At 48.1% G+C, this 19502-nt stretch overlaps 1 protein-coding gene across 1 annotated transcript in view; it reads left to right on the forward strand.

Annotated features, from left to right (window-relative positions):
- The first annotated feature begins 4060 nt into the window (after nt 1-4060).
- The window catches only part of OXNAD1 (oxidoreductase NAD binding domain containing 1), a 149007-nt gene continuing 133565 nt past the window's right edge, over nt 4061-19502 (forward strand). The window contains exon 1 of the mRNA XM_056519921.1: nt 4061-4082. The gene's annotated coding sequence lies outside the window, so the exon portion shown is untranslated. The remainder of the gene's footprint in view (nt 4083-19502) is intronic.

The raw sequence follows: 19502 nt of genomic DNA on the forward strand, positions 1-19502 counted from the left end.
ACCTTAGTAAATACTGTGGGAAAAAAGTTTAGGGAATTAAAACAGACAAAGAAAACTCCATTCCACTCTTAGTAAATCAGGGCCAATGTATATATTTTCCACAAAAGAAAGAAAACAAAAAAAAATAAAATAACATCTTAAAGTGCACAATAAGTTAACTCCAATAAGGTTGCTGGCAAATAGCAAGAGGAAATCTGAGGTAAGCCGAGTTAATTTTTTCTTCAGTTTTCTTCATTTTCTTTAATTGTCGCATTTTTTAAGCTATAGGGGCAGATTTATCAAAACCTGTTCAGAGGAAAAGTTGCCCAGTTGCCCATAGCAACCAATCAGATTGCTTCTTTCATTTTTAACAAGGCCTCTGAAAAATTAAAGAAGCAATCTCATTGGTTGCTATGGGCAACTGGGCGACTTTCCTCTGCACTGGTTTTGATAAATCTCCCCCGTAGTTTTTTTTTTCCTTTTTTCATGAACATATTGTTCAATTCAACCATATCCTTCAGTTCCTGTATATGACTTACCACACAGATAATAAAGGAAACATGACATACAATTTTAACATTTGACATATATTCCAAACTGCAACATATCTCATAAAAAAGTCAATAACAAATGTTGAACAAAACAACAGAAACAGTTGGTCTGATCATCTGTGGGATGGGCTGAGGTCCATGCCTAGATAGGCCCTAGATTTTTGATGGCAAAAGGGGGATCTACACAATATTAAGTGGGTGTGTTTCTATGTTATGGCTGATCGGCAGATGGATAGATAGAGTAAAGCCCTTCTATTACCCCTACAGACGCTTCAGAAAAAGAAATATTTACTCATTTCCCTGAAAACCATACTTCTACTTTCTCCTCAAATCCATTAGAGGCCTAGAAAACATCTGTACCATCCAATTATTTCTAATGTAAATTGCCTAACCAATCATTTATCACAATTCCTGGATCTGTACCATTTATAATATGTGCAGACCCCTCTTAGTTTCCTAAAGGACAACTTAGAGAAGGTTTTCTCATATAAACCTGGGAGCTCAATTGTAAAAAAAACAAAACAAAAAAACTACTTTGACTTAGGGCATAGAAGATAAAGAAAATAAACTTTTAACTTACCTACGTCGGCCCTGGAACGTCGGACAGCAGTCAGCCTATCACTGGCCGGAGCGATGTCCCGCCCCTGCCAGTGATAGGCTGAGCCCACTGTCATGTAAGAAGCCGGCTTCTTACATGACAGTGGGCTCAGCCTATCACTGGCCGGGGCGGGACATCGCTCCGGCCGGTGATAGGCTGACGGCTGTCCGACGTTCCAGTCCCCTGCGTGCGGCCGTGGTGGGTGAGTTAAAAGTTTATTTTCTGTATCTTTTGCAGCCCGGGCATAGGTATACAGCGTACAGCAGTGGTCTCAAACCTGCGGACCTCCAGCTGTTGCAAAACTACAACTCCCAGCATGCCCGGACAGCCGTTGGCTGTCCGGGCATGCTGGGAGTTGTAGTTTTGCAACAACTGGAGGTCCGCAGGTTGGACACCACTGGCGAACAGTGAGTTCCAGCACCCGGCGGCCCCCAACAAAGAGGAGGAGGGCAGTGCTTGACATCTGTGAGTTGTACCCCGCTGGTCTGATCATTAATTGGGGGGAGCAGAACAGTGCTGGCGGGTCAGATGATTTGGGGGGGGGGGGAGCCGAACACTGCGCGCGGGTCACATGATTGGGGGGGGGGGGTTGGGGGGACAGAACAGCGCTGGTGGGTCACATGATTGGGGGGGGGGGTTTGAGAAAATACCGTTATATACCGTGGAACCGCCGTAAGTTAAAAAAAAGTACCGTGATACACATTTCTGGTCATACCGCCCAGCCCTACTTTGACTTGATATTAAAGTAAAAGCAGGCCACTGCGATGGGTACAAGGGATGCACTGTCATATGCAAACCTTCTTAAGGGAGTCATTATGAGTGAATTAAAACATTATTGTAAACATTTTTTATTATGATCAGTTCCCTAATTTAGATAAGAACAAAATTATTTGTTTACCTGAAACACAAGTTTGAGATTCGTGATTCAGATGAACAATAACAATTGAGGGATTGCCCTATATGATTAGTTTCAACTTAATATGACGTATACTGATATCAATAACATGCAGTATGAACAATACTAACATATGAGAAAAAAATCATGCCTTATTTTTATAGCTTTTTTCCTATAAAAAAAAAACACCACAAAAAACAGCAGAATTGTGTTTTTCAAAATTAGCATGTTTTAGTACATCCATTTTTGTTTGCAGATTTATATTGAACAATTTGGAAAAAAAAAAGGCAACACCCATTTGCAAATGCATTTAATTGTACAGGAAAAACCTATAGGTCTATGGGAGAAAAACACCACAAACTGGATGAAAAACAATGCAATAACTAAAGCATGTGGTAGTTTTAATAAACTGATATTAAGCTGTACCTAAAATTAGAAAAAAACACAAACAAGAAAAAAAAAAGTATAGTAGGTATAGTATTTTACATTTCCCTATAGACTTCCAACTTCTGGCTACAATGTTTTCTGTTGGTGTTTTTTTCGCTAAAAAACGCAATACATTCTTATGGTGTTTTGTCAGCGTTTTTTAAAAGAAAAAATACATATGAAACCACCCTTAGAGGTGACATAATTTTGTTCATTTGATAAAATAACTTAAAGGGTACCTCTCATCAAATAAACTTTTGATATATTTTAGATTAATGAATGTTGAATAACTTTCCAATAGCATGTTAATGAAATATATGCTTCTTTCTATTGTATTTTTCCCGATCAGTCCTGTCAGCAAGCATTTCTGACTCATGCTGGAGTCCTAAACACTCAGCGCTGCCAGCCTGCTTTGTTCACAGCCAAACATGCTGTGAACAAAGCAGGCTGGCAGCTCTGAACAAAGCAGACTGGCAGCTCGTAGTGTTTAGGACTCCAGCATGAGTCTGAAATGCTTGCTGCCAGGACTGGTAGGGAGACCCCTAGTGGTCATTTCTTCAAAGTGGAAAATTAAATAGAAAGAAGCATATTTTTTAATAACATGCAATTGTAAAGTTATTCTGCAAACATTAATCTATAATATATCAAAAGTTTATTTTGATGAGAGGTACCCTTTAAGAGATTTACTAAAGTGAATAATTTGTAGAACCACCCCCAAAAATGGACCTGGTGAGATGGACTTTGCTGCTGCATATCCATTTTATATTTCATTAATAACATGTAGGATGTGAGTAAATAACAGATCTTTGGGTTCATTAAGGTCAGCCAAGAAAATGTGAAAAACAGAAAAAGACACAGTTCCGTTCATATCATTTTATTCTTCTGTGTGCATTATTTGTTCAGACAGGAACCACAATGTCCTGTAATGTGCAGACCACATCCTAGTATAAATATTTAAACAAATGCTGTGAAGTGGGTGTTGTGCATTATAATTTCTCCATACTAGTGAATCATTTACCAAACTTAACATTCATGAATAGTTTAAGAGGAAGAAACTAATTTGGAGGAAATCCTTCAAATTCATGTGAAAATTCTACCCAAGAAACAATACCTCTATAACAATGTAAGAAGTTAAAATCAAGGTTATTTGACATGTGCTAAGATTTATGTGTAATCAAACTTTATTAAAGGGGTACTCCAGTGAGCTGAACTTATCAGATACTTATCTCCTATCCACAGGATAGGGGATAAGTTTCCGACTGTGGGGGGGTTTGACCACTCGGGCTTCTGTACATGGCCAGTCCTTGGCACACTCTGGCCCTCACCTTCCTGGATGTGGGCAGGTGACGGCCTGCTTCAGCCAATCACCGGCTGAGGCAGGACATTGCTACGGCGGGTAATTGACTGAACAGACCATCATTTCCCCATGCCAGGAAGGTAGAGGCCTTATATAGGGGATAAGTGTCTGAGAAGTTCAGTACTTCTTTAAGCTTCTTAAAAAAGTATAACAATACAAACTTGGTCTTGCAGGCCTTAGGTAGAAACCAGCAATAAATACAAGAAGAAAAGCAGTAGGAGGTGGCAAGTTCTCTTTTCAACTGCTAAGGCAAGAAAAAGAAGAAAATCCATGCGGGTGAGAGTGATGGAAAAAGAAAGTAAGGCTGGGTTCACACCACGTTTTTCAAATACGGTAACCGTATATGGTTTTCCGCAAAAAAACGTATACGATCGTATCCGAAACCGTATGCATAGAGAATGCATTGTAAACAGTATTCCAAATGTTGTGTACGGTTGCATAGGTTTTGCCTCGGATACGGTTTTGCCGATTTTTCAACCGTAGGCAAAAACGCTGTCGACCACGTTTTTGCCTCCGGTTGGAAAACCATATGCGAACCGTATGCGGTTCTTTTAACATTGTTATCTATGAGAACCGTACACAGAATTTCAGAATACGGTTGCACACGGTTTTTTTAATCCGTTTTTGGAGTTGACACATGCGCAGATTGGAATTTCAATAGAACAATAGTAACTTTATTAAATTGCTGGAAAACTAATTCCAACAAAATAGCAAAACCGTTGGCAAAAACTGATGCAAACGAATAGAACCGTACGGGGAAAAAACGTATACGTTATAATTTGGAGTCATACGGTTCTATAAGGTTGCATACGGTTTTTGCCATACGTTTTTTAGCGGAAAACCGTATACGGTAACCGTATTTGAAAAATGTTGTCAGGGTCCGGACTAGCGGCTGGTGAAGACACTGGAGGTGGATCCCCTGTACCAGAGAGGCGATGACGCGGGCCGTACTGGGGAATCGGTTCTAAGCAGTTACTGGTGTTCAGTAACTGAGCTCGACCTCTCTGGCAGCTGAGACTGGCGCGGTACACAAGGACTAGACAGAGGCGAGGTCAGACGTAGCAGAAGGTCAGGGCAGGCAGCGAGGTTCGTAGTCAGGGGCAACAGCAGAAGGTCAAGATACACAGGCTTGGGACACACTATAACGCTTTCTCAGGGCACAAGGCAACAAGATCCGGTGAGGAGAGGAAGGGGAAGTGGGTTTTTATAGGTTAGGGAGTGATTGGACAAGGCACCAATTAGTGGTGCACTAGCCCTTTAAATCTAAGCAAGTTGGCGCGCGCGCCCTAGGGAGCGGGGCCGCGCGCGCCGGGAGGAAGCAGACGGGGGGAGAGGTGAGTGAGACGGGGCGCAACCCGAGGGCGGACACGAGCCGTGCCCCGGATCGCGTCCCCTCCGGGGACCAGAGAGCAGCGCTCGCGGTCAGCAATGCCGACCGGAGCGCTGCAGCCAGAGGAAGGCAGCGGGACCCGGAGCGGTCCGGGAAGGCAGCGGGACCCGGAGCGCTCGGCGTGACAGTACCCCCCCCCCCCACTTGGGTCTCCCCCTCTTCTTGGAACTGAGGAATCTGTAGATGAGTTCTTTGTCTAGAATATTGTCCTCTGGCTCCCAAGACCTCTCTTCGGGACCACAATTCTCCCAATCAACAAGAATTTTTTTTTTACCTCTGACAATCTTTGAAGCGAGAATCTCTTTAACCAAGAAGACGTCAGAGGAGCCCGAGACAGGAGCAGGAACGGTGACCTTGGGAGAAAAGCGGTTAAGAATGAGAGGCTTGAGAAGGGAAACATGAAAGGAGTTAGGAATACGAAGAGAAGGAGGAAGATGAAGCTTGTAAGAGACAGGGTTGATTTGACTTTTGACCCTAAATGGCCCGAGGTAACGTGGACCCAGCTTGTAGCTAGGGACACGGAACCGAATATATTTGGCAGAGAGCCACACTTTGTCACCAGGGGCAAAGACAGGAGGAATTCTTCTCTTCTTGTCCGCATGTTTCTTCATACGAGAGGAGGCCAGTGAGAGCGACCTTTGAGTCTCCTTCCAAATAGAGGAAAAGTCCCGGGTCAAATCATCTACGGCAGGGACTCCAGACGAAGTGGGGATAGGGAGGGGGGGAAGTGGGTGACGGCCGTACACCACAAAGAAAGGAGACTTGGCGGATGACTCAGAGTCTTTGAAATTGTACGAGAATTCGGCCCAGGGTAACAGGTCAACCCAATCATCTTGGCGGGAGGAGTCAAAATGTCGCAGGTAGTCACCAAGGATTTGGTTTATTCTCTCCACTTGTCCATTAGAGTGCGGGTGGTAGGCGGAGGAAAAATTCAATTTAATCTTTAATTGGGTGCAGAGTGCTCTCCAGAATTTCGAGACAAATTGAACGCCTTTATCGGAGACGATATGCGTAGGCAGTCCGTGGAGACGAAAAATGTGCAAAAAAAAATGCTTCGCCAATTGTGGCGCAGAAGGGAGGCCAGGGAGTGAAACGAAATGGGCCATTTTGGAGAATCGATCAACGACCACCCAGATGACAGTGTTGCCATGGGATACAGGAAGGTCAGTGACGAAGTACATCGCTATGTGAGACCAAGGCTGTTCGAGAACTGGCAGAGGAAGAAGTAGACCCGCGGGCCTTTGACAAGGAATTTTGTCACGTGCGCAGACAGTACAGGAGCATACGAAGTCAGTTACATCTTTTTCAAGGGAAGGCCACCAATAGTGTCTGGCAATCAACTGAGTGGATTTTTTGATTCCAGCGTGACCTGCCAGGTGGGAGGAGTGACCCCATTTGAGAGTCCGGAGGCGAAGACGTGGAGGGACAAAGGTTTTTCCTGGAGGAACTGGTACCAGGGAAGCCGGAGCAGCAGAGATCAGACACTCAGGGGAAATGATGTGTTGGGGAGTGGTTTCTGCCTCCGTGGCATCAGTGGAACGAGAAAGGGCATCCGCCCTGACATTCTTGTCTGCAGGACGAAAATGTATCTGGAAATTAAAGCGAGCGAAGAACAATGACCACCTGGCCTGGCGGGGATATAAACGCTGAGCGGACTGTAGGTATGACAGATTTTTGTGGTCAGTGTAGATGGTGATCGGGTGGAGAGACCCTTCCAGGAGATGCCTCCACTCCTCGAGTGCCATTTTAATGGCCAGCAATTCTCGGTCACCAATAGCGTAATTTTTTTCAGGAGGGGAAAATGTTTTAGAGAAAAAACCGCAAGTGACGTTTTTTCCTTTAGCATTTTTCTGAAGAAGAACCGCCCCGGCTCCAACAGAAGAGGCATCCACCTCGAGGAAGAATGGCTTCAGTGGATCAGGCCTAGTCAAGACTGGTGCGCAGGCGAAGGCGGCCTTAAGGCGAGTAAAAGCTTCTTCTGCTTGGGAAGGCCAGGATTTCGGATTCGCATCTTTCTTGGTCAGAGCCACAATGGGAGCCACGATAGTGGAGAAGTGGGGGATAAACTGACGGTAGTAATTAGCGAATCCGAGGAAGCGCTGGATTGAGCGAAGTACAGAGGGGCGTGGCCAATCCAAGACTGCGGAGAGCTTATCGGGGTCCATTTGAAGGCCCTGTCCTGAGACCAGATATCCTAGGAAAGGAAGACAGGTACGTTCAAAGAGGCATTTCTCAATTTTGGCGTAGAGATGGTTAACTCGGAGGCGCTGGAGCCCTTGGCGAACATGGAGGCGGTGTTCCTCTAGGTTGGAGGAGAAGATTAAAATGTCATCGAGATAGACCACCACGCAAGTATTCAACAAGTCCCGGAAGATCTCATTGACAAAGTCTTGGAAGACTGCGGGGGCGTTGCAAAGACCGAATGGCATGACCAGGTATTCGAAGTGACCATCTCTATTGTTAAAAGCAGTTTCCCACTCATCTCCTTCACGAATTCTGATGAGATTGTACGCGCCCCTGAGGTCAAGCTTGGTAAAAATCATTGGTCAAAGAGTTCCGAGATGAGTGGCAGAGGGTAGCGGTTCTTTATAGTGATCTTATTGAGCCCGCGGTAGTCAATACAAGGGCGTAGAGACCCATCCTTCTTGGCAACAAAGAAGAATCCTGCTCCAGCAGGAGAAGAAGACTTACTGATGAAACCTTTTATTGAGATTCTCCTGAATATATTCCGTCATGGCCTTTGTTTCTGGAGCGGAGAGAGGGTAAATCCTGCCACGGGGCGGCGTGGTCCCAGGGAGCAAGTCAATAGGGCAGTCGTAGGGCCTATGTGGTGGTAAGACCTCTGCCTGTTTTTTGCAAAAGACGTCAGAAAAGTCTTGATAGGCCTTTGGAAGGCCGAGCAAAGGAGAAGCAGCAGAGACTTGGCTGGTGAGAAGCGACTTAAGGCAGCGTGAGTGGCAGGAAGAACCCCAGGATTTTATGTCCCCCGTGGTCCAGTCGAGGGTAGGAGAATGCCGCTGGAGCCAGGGTAAGCCAAGAAGGATGTCTGAGGTGCAATTAGGCAGGACAAAGAACTCAATCCTTTCTTGATGGAGAACCCCCACGGTCATGCGTTCGGGGGCCGTGCGGTAACGCACGGTAGAATTCAGGTGTTCTCCGTTAACTGAGGAAATGTAGAAGGGCTTGAATAGACGGACAACAGGGATGTTAAACCGGTTGATGAAGGAGGCTTTTATGAAATTTCCTGTTGAACCAGAGTCCAAGAATGCCTCCGCAGAGAAGGAGGCTTTATCAGCTGGAGAAATCCGCACTGGAATAGTCCGGCGTGGAGAGGAAGAATTTACACCCAGTGACGCCTCTCCCACGATCACTAGGTGCGAGCGTTTCCCTGACACTGAGGACGAATGGGACAGTCCTTTAGGAAATGTTCAGAGCTCGCACAGTATAGGCATAAGTTCCCGTTCCTCCGGCGAGTCCTCTCTTGCTGGGTCAGGCGAGACCGGTCCACTTGCATGGCCTCCTCAGCGGGAGGCACAGTAACAGGCTGCAAAGGATGCTGGAAGAGAGGAGCCAGGCGCGGGTATCGCCTAGTGCGAACGAGATCTTTCTCCTGGCGGAGCTCCTGACGTCTCTCAATGTAGCGCATCTATCAATGCGGGTAGCCAGGTGGATTAGTTTAGACAGGGAGGAGGGTATCTCTCGTGCGGCCAGACAATCCTTGATATGGCTGGATAAACCTTTTTTAAAGGTCGCGCAGAGAGCCTCATTGTTCCAGGCCAACTCAGCGGCCAAAGTCCGGAATTGTATGGCATATTCGCCCACGGTAGAGTCTCCTTGGACAAGGTTCAGTAAAGCAGTTTCTGCGGATGAGGCACGGGCAGGTTCCTCAAAGACACTGCGGACTTCAGAAAAGAAGGACTGGACTGAGGCAGTGGCAGGATCGTTGCGGTCCCAAAGCGGCGTGGCCCAGGCCAAGGCCTTCCCGGAAAGTAGACTGACGACGAACACCACCTTAGACCGTTCAGTGGGGAATTGGTCTGACAACATCTCCAAGTGCAGGGAGCATTGGGACAGGAATCCCCGGCAATTTTTAGAGTCCCCGTCAAACTTATCTGGGAGAGACAGGCGGACTCTAGCAGAAGAAGCAGCAGCTCGGAGAGGAGGAGATGCTGGAGCTGGCGGTTGAGGCTGTGGAGGCAGGAGCTGTTGACTCATGGCGGTCAACTGCGACAGCTGTTGTCCTTGTTGAGCAATTTGCTGGGACTGCTGGGCAACCACGGAGGCGAGATCAGCGAGGCTTGGCAGCGGTACCTCAGCGGGATCCATGGCCGGATCTACTGTCAGGGTCCGGACTAGCGGCTGGTGAAGACACTGGAGGTGGATCCCCTGTACCAGAGAGGCAATGATGCGGGCCGTACTGGGGAATCGGTTCTAAGCAGTTACTGGTGTTCACCAGAGCCCGCCGCAAAGCAGGATGGACTTGCTGCGGCAATAACTACCAGGTCGTGTTCCCCAGTAGCGACTCGACCTCTCTGGCAGCTGAGACTGACGCGGTACACAAGGACTAGACAGAGGCGAGGTCAGACGTAGCAGAAGGTCAGGGCAGGCAGCGAGGTTCGTAGTCAGGGGCAACAGCAGAAGGTCAAGATACACAGGCTTGGGACATACTATAACGCTTTCTCAGGGCACAAGGCAACAAGATCCGGTGAGGAGAGGAAGGGGAAGTGGGTTTTTATAGGTTAGGGAGTGATTGGACCAGGCACCAATTAGTGGTGCACTGGCCCTTTAAATATAAGCAAGTAGGCGCGGGCGCGCCCTAGGGAGTGGGGCCGCGCACGCCGGGAGGAAGCAGACGGGGGGGAGAGGTAAGTGAGACGGGGCGCAACCCGAGGGCGGACACGAGCCGTGCCCCGGATCGCGTCCCCTCCGGGGACCAGAGAGCAGCGCTCGCGGTCAGCAATGCCGACCGGAGCGCTGCAGCCAGAGGAACGCCGTGAGCGCTCCGGGAAGGCAGCGGGACCCGGAGCGCTCGGCATGACAAATGTGGTGTGAACCCAGCCTAACATAGAACTATTTGGTGCTCAAAATAATGAATGTAGTTTCAGAAAAACATTGTCAATTAGCTACATTTGGCATGTGTTCCATGAAATCTTCCGTCACAGACACCAAGCATGCTTCGATTACAAGGTGTGAACAGAGCCTTGGCTACAAGCTTCAAGCCTCTTAGTCTGGCTTGATTTATGTGTATGTTTTATGTGTATATTCACACCAAATGTCTGCACTGAGGCTAAATAATATTTACTGTAGTTTTTAAAATAAATCAGTATAAAAAACAAATTTCCTGCAGTTTTTAAATTTGCATGTGTATTTTGATGCATATTTTCCGTTTAAAAAAATAATACAAAAATACAATGCAGTCCAGAAGAAAAACACATTGAAGACGTAACGTGTCACTTTTTTTTATGCAACATGTATTTCAAATCATCTGTGTAAAAATACATGCTGTGCGACACAGTAGTGTGACGGTAGTCGGGAACGCTGGGGAGAATAACTGGGGGAAAAAAAATACTGATTGCGTCTTTTTCTCCTGCTAAAAAACAGCAGCACTGCCATCTATCCGGAAGTCTCCCCATTGTGTTTTAGGGGATGTGGAGAGAGGGGATCCATGTACCATATATGGTGGTCTTGCCCACACGTCGCCCTCATATGGCAACAGGTGGTTGATCTTATTTCAACAATCACGGATAGAGAATGCCCCCTATGTCCCAAGATATGCCTTTTAGGTTGAAAACCGGCAGGCTTTAATAACCCCACCTTTCGCTTGGCACAACTCATACTTCTTGCAGCGCAAATTCATATCGCAGCACAGTGGCGCTCTATGACCCTATCTTTTAATAGGATTATCACCAGAATCAATAACATACTCCTCTCGGAAAAACTGAACGTTATCAGAGCTGATACTATGGATAGCTTCCTAAAGGTCTGGGACCCTTGGATCTCCTCTTCTCACGTTCCTGACATTTCTTATTATTTAACGATATAATAGTCAGATGCTTATCTGTTGTTCTACTGTCCATATTGTTTGACTTGTGAAGTGTGAAACCTGACTGGCTTACCTGGATACCCCTTGACATCTCTGTATTCCCACCCCTATCCTACCCTGTTCCCCTTGTACATTTTCATGTTGGCAAATGTTGGTCTTCTCTCTCCCATTCATGCTGCTGGATTGAGGGAAGATCGCATTCACTACATTGTATTACATGATGTGTTATTGTTGTTGGAAACCATAGCCCTTTATACGACTGTTGATATTGTATTGTCTTTTTATCTATTGCTACCAATAAATTTCTCATTTTGACACTAAAAAACAGCAGCACACGACAGACCCCATTGACTGTAATGTGGTCCACAAAACAAGGAGAGAGTTTGATGGCCATTCATATACACACACAGCCCTGATCTTTCCCTGTTATACACACACAGCCCTGCTCCATCCCTGTTATATACATACACAGCCCTGCTCCATCCCTGATATACACACACAACCCTGCTCCATCCCTGATATACACACACAACCCTGCTCCATCCCTGTTATATACACACAGCCCTGCTCCATCCCTGATATACACACACACAACCCTGCTCCATCCCTGATATACACACACAACCCTGCTCCATCCCTGTTATATACACACAGCCCTGCTCCATCTCTGATATACACACACAACCCTGCTCCATCCCTGATATACACACACAACCCTGCTCCATCCCTGATATACACACACAACCCTGCTCCATCCCTGTTATATACACACAGCCCTGCTCCATCTCTGATATACACACACAGCCCTGCTCCACCCCTGTTATATATAAACAGCCCTGCTCCATCCCTGTTATATACACAGCCCTGCACCATCCCTGTTATACACACACAACCCTGCTCCATCCCTGTTATACACACACAACCCTGCTCCATCCCTGTTATACACACACAGCCCTGCTCCATCTCTGATATACACACACAGCCCTGCTCCACCCCTGTTATATATAAACAGCCCTGCTCCATCCCTGTTATATACACAGCCCTGCACCATCCGTTATACACACACAGCCCTGCTCCATCCCTGTTATACATACACAGCCCTGCTCCATCCCTGTTATATATACACAGCCCTGCTCCATCCCTGTTATACAGACACAGCCCTGCTCCATCCCTGTTATATACACAGCCCTGCCCCATCCCTGTTATACACACACAGCCCTGCCCCATCCCTGTTATACACACACAGCCCTGCTCCATCCCTGTTATACACACCCAGCCCTGCTCCATCCCTGTTATACACACCCAGCCCTGCTCTATCCCTGTTATACATACACAGCCCTGCTCCATCCCTGATATACATACACAGCCCTGCTCCATCCCTGTTATATACACACAGCCCTGCTCTATCCCTGTTATACACACCCAGCCCTGCTCCATCCCTGTTATACACACAAAACCCTGCTCCATCCGTTATACACACACAGCCCTGCTCCATCCCTGTTATACACACCAAGCCCTGCTCCATCCCTGTTATACACACACAGCCCTGCTCCATCCCTGTTATATACACACAGCCCTGCTCCATCCGTTATACACACACAACCCTGCTCCATCCCTGTTATACACACACAACCCTGCTTCATCCCTGATATACACACACAACCCTGCTCCATCCCTGTTATACACACACAGCCCTGCTCCATCTCTGATATACACACACAGCCCTGCTCCACCCCTGTTATATATAAACAGCCCTGCTCCATCCCTGTTATATACACAGCCCTGCACCATCCCTGTTATACACACACAGCCCTGCTCCATCCCTGTTATACATACACAGCCCTGCTCCATCCCTGTTATATATACACAGCCCTGCTCCATCCCTGTTATACAGACACAGCCCTGCTCCATCCCTGTTATACATACACAGCCCTGCTCCATCCCTGTTATATATACACAGCCCTGCCCCATCCCTGTTATACACACACAGCCCTGCCCCATCCCTGTTATACACACACAGCCCTGCTCCATCCCTGTTATACACACACAGCCCTGCTCCATCCTTGTTATATACACACAGCCCTGCTCTATCCCTGTTATACACACACAGCCCTGCTCCATCCCTGTTATACATACACAGCCCTGCTCCATCCCTCTTATACACACCCAGCCCTGCTCCATCCCTGTTATACACACCCAGCCCTGCTGTATCCCTGTTATACATACACAGCCCTGCTCCATCCCTGTTATATACACACAGCCCTGCTCCATCCCTGTTATACACACCCAGCCCTGCTCTATCCCTGTTATACATACACAGCCCTGCTCCATCCCTGTTATACACACCCAGCCCTGCTCCATCCCTGTTATACACACAAAACCCTGCTCCACCCTGTTATACACACACAGCCCTGCTCTATCCCTGTTATACACACACAGCCCTGCTCCATCCCTGTTATACACACACAGCCCTGCCCCATCCCTGTTATACACACACAGCCCTGCTCCATCCCTGTTATACACACACAGCCCTGCTCCATCCTTGTTATATACACACAGCCCTGCTCTATCCCTGTTATACACACACAGCCCTGCTCCATCCCTGTTATACATACACAGCCCTGCTCCATCCCTGTTATACACACCCAGCCCTGCTGTATCCCTGTTATACATACACAGCCCTGCTCCATCCCTGTTATATACACACAGCCCTGCTCCATCCCTGTTATACACACCCAGTCCTGCTCTATCCCTGTTATACATACACAGCCCTGCTCCATCCCTGTTATACACACCCAGCCCTGCTCCATCCCTGTTATACACACAAAACCCTGCTCCACTCTGTTATACACACACAGCCCTGCTCTATCCCTGTTATACACACACAGCCCTGCTCCATCCCTGTTATACACACACAGCCCTGCTCCATCCCTGTTATACACACAGCCCTGCTCCATCCCTGTTATACACACACAGCCCTGCTCCATCCCTGTTATACACACACAGCCCTGCTCCATCCCTGTTATATACACACAGCCCTGCTCCATCCGTTATACACACACAGCCCTGCTCCATCCCTGTTATATACACACAGCCCTGCTCCATCCCTGTTATATACACACACAGCCCTGCTCCCTCCCTGTTATATATACACAGCCCTACTCCATCCCTGTTATACACACACAACCCTGCTCCATCCCTGTTATATATACACAGCCCTGCTCCATCCCTGTTATATACACACAGCCCTGCTCCATCCCTGTTATATACACACACAGCCCTGCTCCATCCCTGTTATATACACACAGCTAGGGTTGCCACCTTTGCCTCAGAAAAATACCGGTCATGGGTGTGGCTATGTGGGGGGGGGAGCTACAAAAGGGGAGGAGCCAGATTGCACAGGGGCTGAGGGATCAGGGGTTTAAGAAATGGCACGGGGGATGGGAGGGGGGTTTAAGAAATGGCATAGGGGATTGGATGGATACAATATATATGCGGGGGGAATTTTCCTATATCGCACAAAAAATTTACATTTAGAGAATACCTACCAAAACCCTATTTATGCCAGCAGCGGCGGTTGTGGTGGTGCGCGACAGCAACGCTGGCTCTCTCTGATGACGAGTGACGTCCCCCTGCGCAACGTCAGATAAACAGGCTAATCAGACAGTATCACACATGACAGATTTAGATGCACAGGCTCAGCAGATAGTATCCCACATGACAGATGTGGATATACAGGCTCAGCAGACAGTATCACACATGACAGGATTAGATACACAGGCTCAGCAGACAGTATCGCACATGACAGGATTAGATACACAGGCTCATCAGGCAGTATCGCACATGACAGGATTAGATACACAGGCTCATATCCCACATGACAGATTTGGATATACAGGCTCAGCAGACAGTATCACACATGACAGGATTAGATACAGAGCGCAGCAGATAGTTTCACACATTAAAACATTAAATCAGTGTTTCCCAACCAGGGTGCCTCCAGCTATTGCAAAACTACAACTCCCAGCATGCCCGGACAGCCAAAGGCTGTTTGGGCATGCTGGGAGTATTAGTTTTGCAACAGCTGGAGGCACCCTGGTTGGGAAACACTGCATTAAATACACAATTTTGCAGAGAGGTCTCGCCAGTCTCTTGTCTTCACTTTCTCTTTTCCCCGGGCGGCTCCAGGTTAAGGAATGTCCGGGGTTGAGGAGGAATGGGGTGGGCAATTATTTATCCCATGGGGCCACATGAGAAACTAAAAATATTGTGGAGAGCCGGGTAGTTTTTACCCAGATTAGGCAGCATAATTGTCCCCCAGATTAGGAGCACAGTTGTCCCCCAGATTAGGAGCATAGTTGTCCCCCAGAGTAGGCAGCATAGTTGTCCCCCAGATTAGGCAGCATAGTTGTCCCCCAGATTAGGCAGCATAGATGTAACCCAGATTAGGCAGCATAGATGTCCCCCAGATTAGGCAGCATAGATGTCCCCCAGATTAGGCAGCATAGATGTCCCCCAGATTAGGCAGCATAGATGTCCCCCAGATTAGGCAGCATAGATGTCCCCAACATTAGGAGCATAGTTGTCCCCCAGATCAGTATAGTTGTCCCCCAGATTACGAGCATAGTTGTCCCCCAGATCAGTATAGTTGTCCCCCAGATCAGCATAGTTGTCCCCCAGATCAGCATAGTTGTCCCCCAGGTCAGCATAGTTGTCCCCCAGATTACGAGCATAGTTGTCCCCCAGATCAGTATAGTTGTCCCCCAGATCAGCATAGTTGTCCCCCAGATCAGCATAGTTGTCCCCCAGATCAGTATAGCTGTCCCCCAGATCAGTATAGTTGTCCCCCAGATCAGTATAGTTGTCCCCCAGATCAGCATAGTTGACCCCCAGATTAGGAGCATAGTTTTCCCCCAGATCAGTATAGTTGTCCCCCAGATCAGTATAGTTGTCCCCCAGATCAGTATAGTTGTCCCCCAGATCAGTATAGTTGTCCCCCAGATCAACATAGTTGTCCCCCAGATTAGGAGCATAGTTTTCCCCCAGATAAGGAGCATAGTTGTCCCCCAGATCAGTATAGTTTTCCCGCAGATCAGTATAGTTGTCCCCCAGATTACGAGCATAGTTGTCCCCCAGATCAGTATAGTTGTCCCCCAGATCAGTATAGTTGTCCCCCAGATCAGCATAGTTGTCCCCCAGATTAGGAGCATAGTTTTCCCCCCAGATCAGTATAGTTGTCCCCCAGATTACGAGCATAGTTCTCCCTCAGATCAGTATAGTTGTCCCCCAGATCAGTATAGTTGTCCCCTAGATCAGTATAGTTGTCCCCCAGATCAGTACAGTTGTCCCCCAGATTACGAGCATAGTTGTCCCCCAGATTAGGCAGCTCCCCCCCCCCACACACACACATATATATACACACACACACCTATATATACACACACACATATATACACAGACACACATATACACAGACACACAGAGACACATGCACAGACACATGTAAACACAGACACATATATACACAGACACTCACCCGCCCTGCGCAGCAGAGGGAGACAGGATACACGGCCTCTCCTCCTCTCCTCTCCCTGCTCTGCCTATGGAGGGTTGTAAGACTGCACGGCAGAGGGAAGGAGGGGGAGAGAGGAGACAGGAGGTGCACGCCCCCTCCCCAGCACTGTACAATCTCTCCCTGTCATCGCACGGAGCTCTCCCTGTCACAGGCTGGTGGTGTCAGACCTGGGCATTGTACGGCCCGACAGTCAGTGGGCTTTGTGTCGGGGGCTGAAAGTGTAGTGCGGCAGTCTGCAGGTCACAGGCAAAATTTAGTTGCCGGTCATGAAAGAAGTGCTCTTCTGGGGATGCTGCTCAGTCCGCCCCTGTCAGTGAATGAAAAATACCGGCCATTGCATGGCCGGTATTTTTCATCCAAACTTACCAGCACAGCCCAGAATGTAGATGAAAATACCGGCTGTGCCGGTAAAATACCGGCAGGGTGGCAACCCTACACACAGCCCTGCTCTATCCCTGTTATATACACACACAGCCCTGCTCCATCCCTGTTATATACAAACACAGCCCTGCTACATCCCTATTATATACACACAGCCCTGCTCTATCCCTGTTATATACACACACAGCCCTGCTCCATCCCTGTTATATACACACAGCCCTGCTCCATCCCTGTTATACACACACAACCCTGCTCCATCCGTTATACACACACAGCCCTACTCCATCCCTTATATACACACACAGCCCTGCTCCAACCGTTATACATACACAGCCCTGCTCCATCCCTGTTATACATACACAGCCCTGCTCTATCCCTGTTATACACACACAGCCCTGCTCTATCCCTGTTATACACACACAGCCCTGCTCCATCCGTTATACACACACAGCCCTGCTCCATCCCTGTTATATATACACAGCCCTGCTCCATCCCTGTTATACACACACAGCCCTGCTCCATCCGTTATACACACACAGCCCTGCTCCATCCCTGTTATATACACACAGCCCTGCTCCATCCCTGATATACACACACAGCCCTGCTCCATCCGTTATACACACACAGCCCTGCTCCATCCCTGTTATATACACACAGCCCTGCTCCATCCCTGTTATACACACACAGCCCTGCTCCATCCGTTATACACACACAGCCCTTCTCCATCCCTGTTTTACACACACAGCCCTGCTCCATCCCTGTTATATATACACAGCCCTGCTCCATCCCTGTTATACACACACAACCCTGCTCCAACCGTTATACATACACAGCCCTACTCCATCCCTGTTATACATACACAGCCCTGCTCTATCCCTGTTATACACACACAGCCCTGCTCTATCCCTGTTATACACACACAGCCCTGCTCCATCCGTTATGCACACACAGCCCTGCTCCATCCCTGTTATATATACACAGCCCTGCTCCATCCCTGTTATACACACACAGCCCTGCTCCATCCGTTATACACACACAGCCCTGCTCCATCCCTGTTATATACACACAGCCCTGCTCCATCCCTGATATACACACACAGCCCTGCTCCATCCGTTATACACACACAGCCCTGCTCCATCCCTGTTATATACACACAGCCCTGCTCCATCCCTGTTATACACACACAGCCCTGCTCCATCCGTTATACACACACAGCCCTGCTCCATCCCTGTTATACACACACAGCCCTGCTCCATCCCTGTTATATATACACAGCCCTGCTCCATCCCTGTTATACACACACAACCCTGCTCCAACCGTTATACATACACAGCCCTGCTCCATCCCTGTTATACATACACAGCCCTGCCCTATCCCTGTTATACACACACAGCCCTGCTCCATCCGTTATGCACACACAGCCCTGCTCCATCCCTGTTATATACACACAGCCCTGCTCCATCCCTGTTATATATACACAGCCCTGCTCCATCCCTGTTATACACACACAGCCCTGCTCCATCCGTTATACACACACAGCCCTGCTCCATCCCTGTTATATACACACAGCCCTGCTCCATCCCTGATATACACACACAGCCCTGCTCCATCCGTTATACACACACAGCCCTGCTCCATCCCTGTTATATACACACAGCCCTGCTCCATCCCTGTTATACACACACAGCCCTGCTCCATCCGTTATACACACACAGCCCTGCTCCATCCCTGTTATACACACACAGCCCTGCTCCATCCCTGTTATATATACACAGCCCTGCTCCATCCCTGTTATACACACACAACCCTGCTCCAACCGTTATACATACACAGCCCTGCTCCATCCCTGTTATACATACACAGCCCTGCCCTATCCCTGTTATACACACACAGCCCTGCTCCATCCGTTATGCACACACAGCCCTGCTCCATCCCTGTTATATATACACAGCCCTGCTCCATCCCTGTTATACACACACAGCCCTGCTCCATCCGTTATACACACACAGCCCTGCTCCATCCCTGTTATATACACACAGCCCTGCTCCATCCCTGATATACACACACACAGCCCTGCTCCATCCGTTATACACACACAGCCCTGCTCCATCCCTGTTATATACACACAGCCCTGCTCCATCCCCGTTATATACACACACAGCCCTGCTCCATCCCTGTTATATACACACAGCCCTGCTCCATCCCTGTTATACACACACAGCCCTGCTCTATCCCTGTTATATACACACAGCCCTGCTCCATCCCTGTTATACACACACAGCCCTGCTCCATCCCTGTTATACACAC

This window comes from Hyla sarda, chromosome 5 (genome assembly GCF_029499605.1).
Source record: "Hyla sarda isolate aHylSar1 chromosome 5, aHylSar1.hap1, whole genome shotgun sequence".
NCBI lineage: Eukaryota > Metazoa > Chordata > Amphibia > Anura > Hylidae > Hyla > Hyla sarda.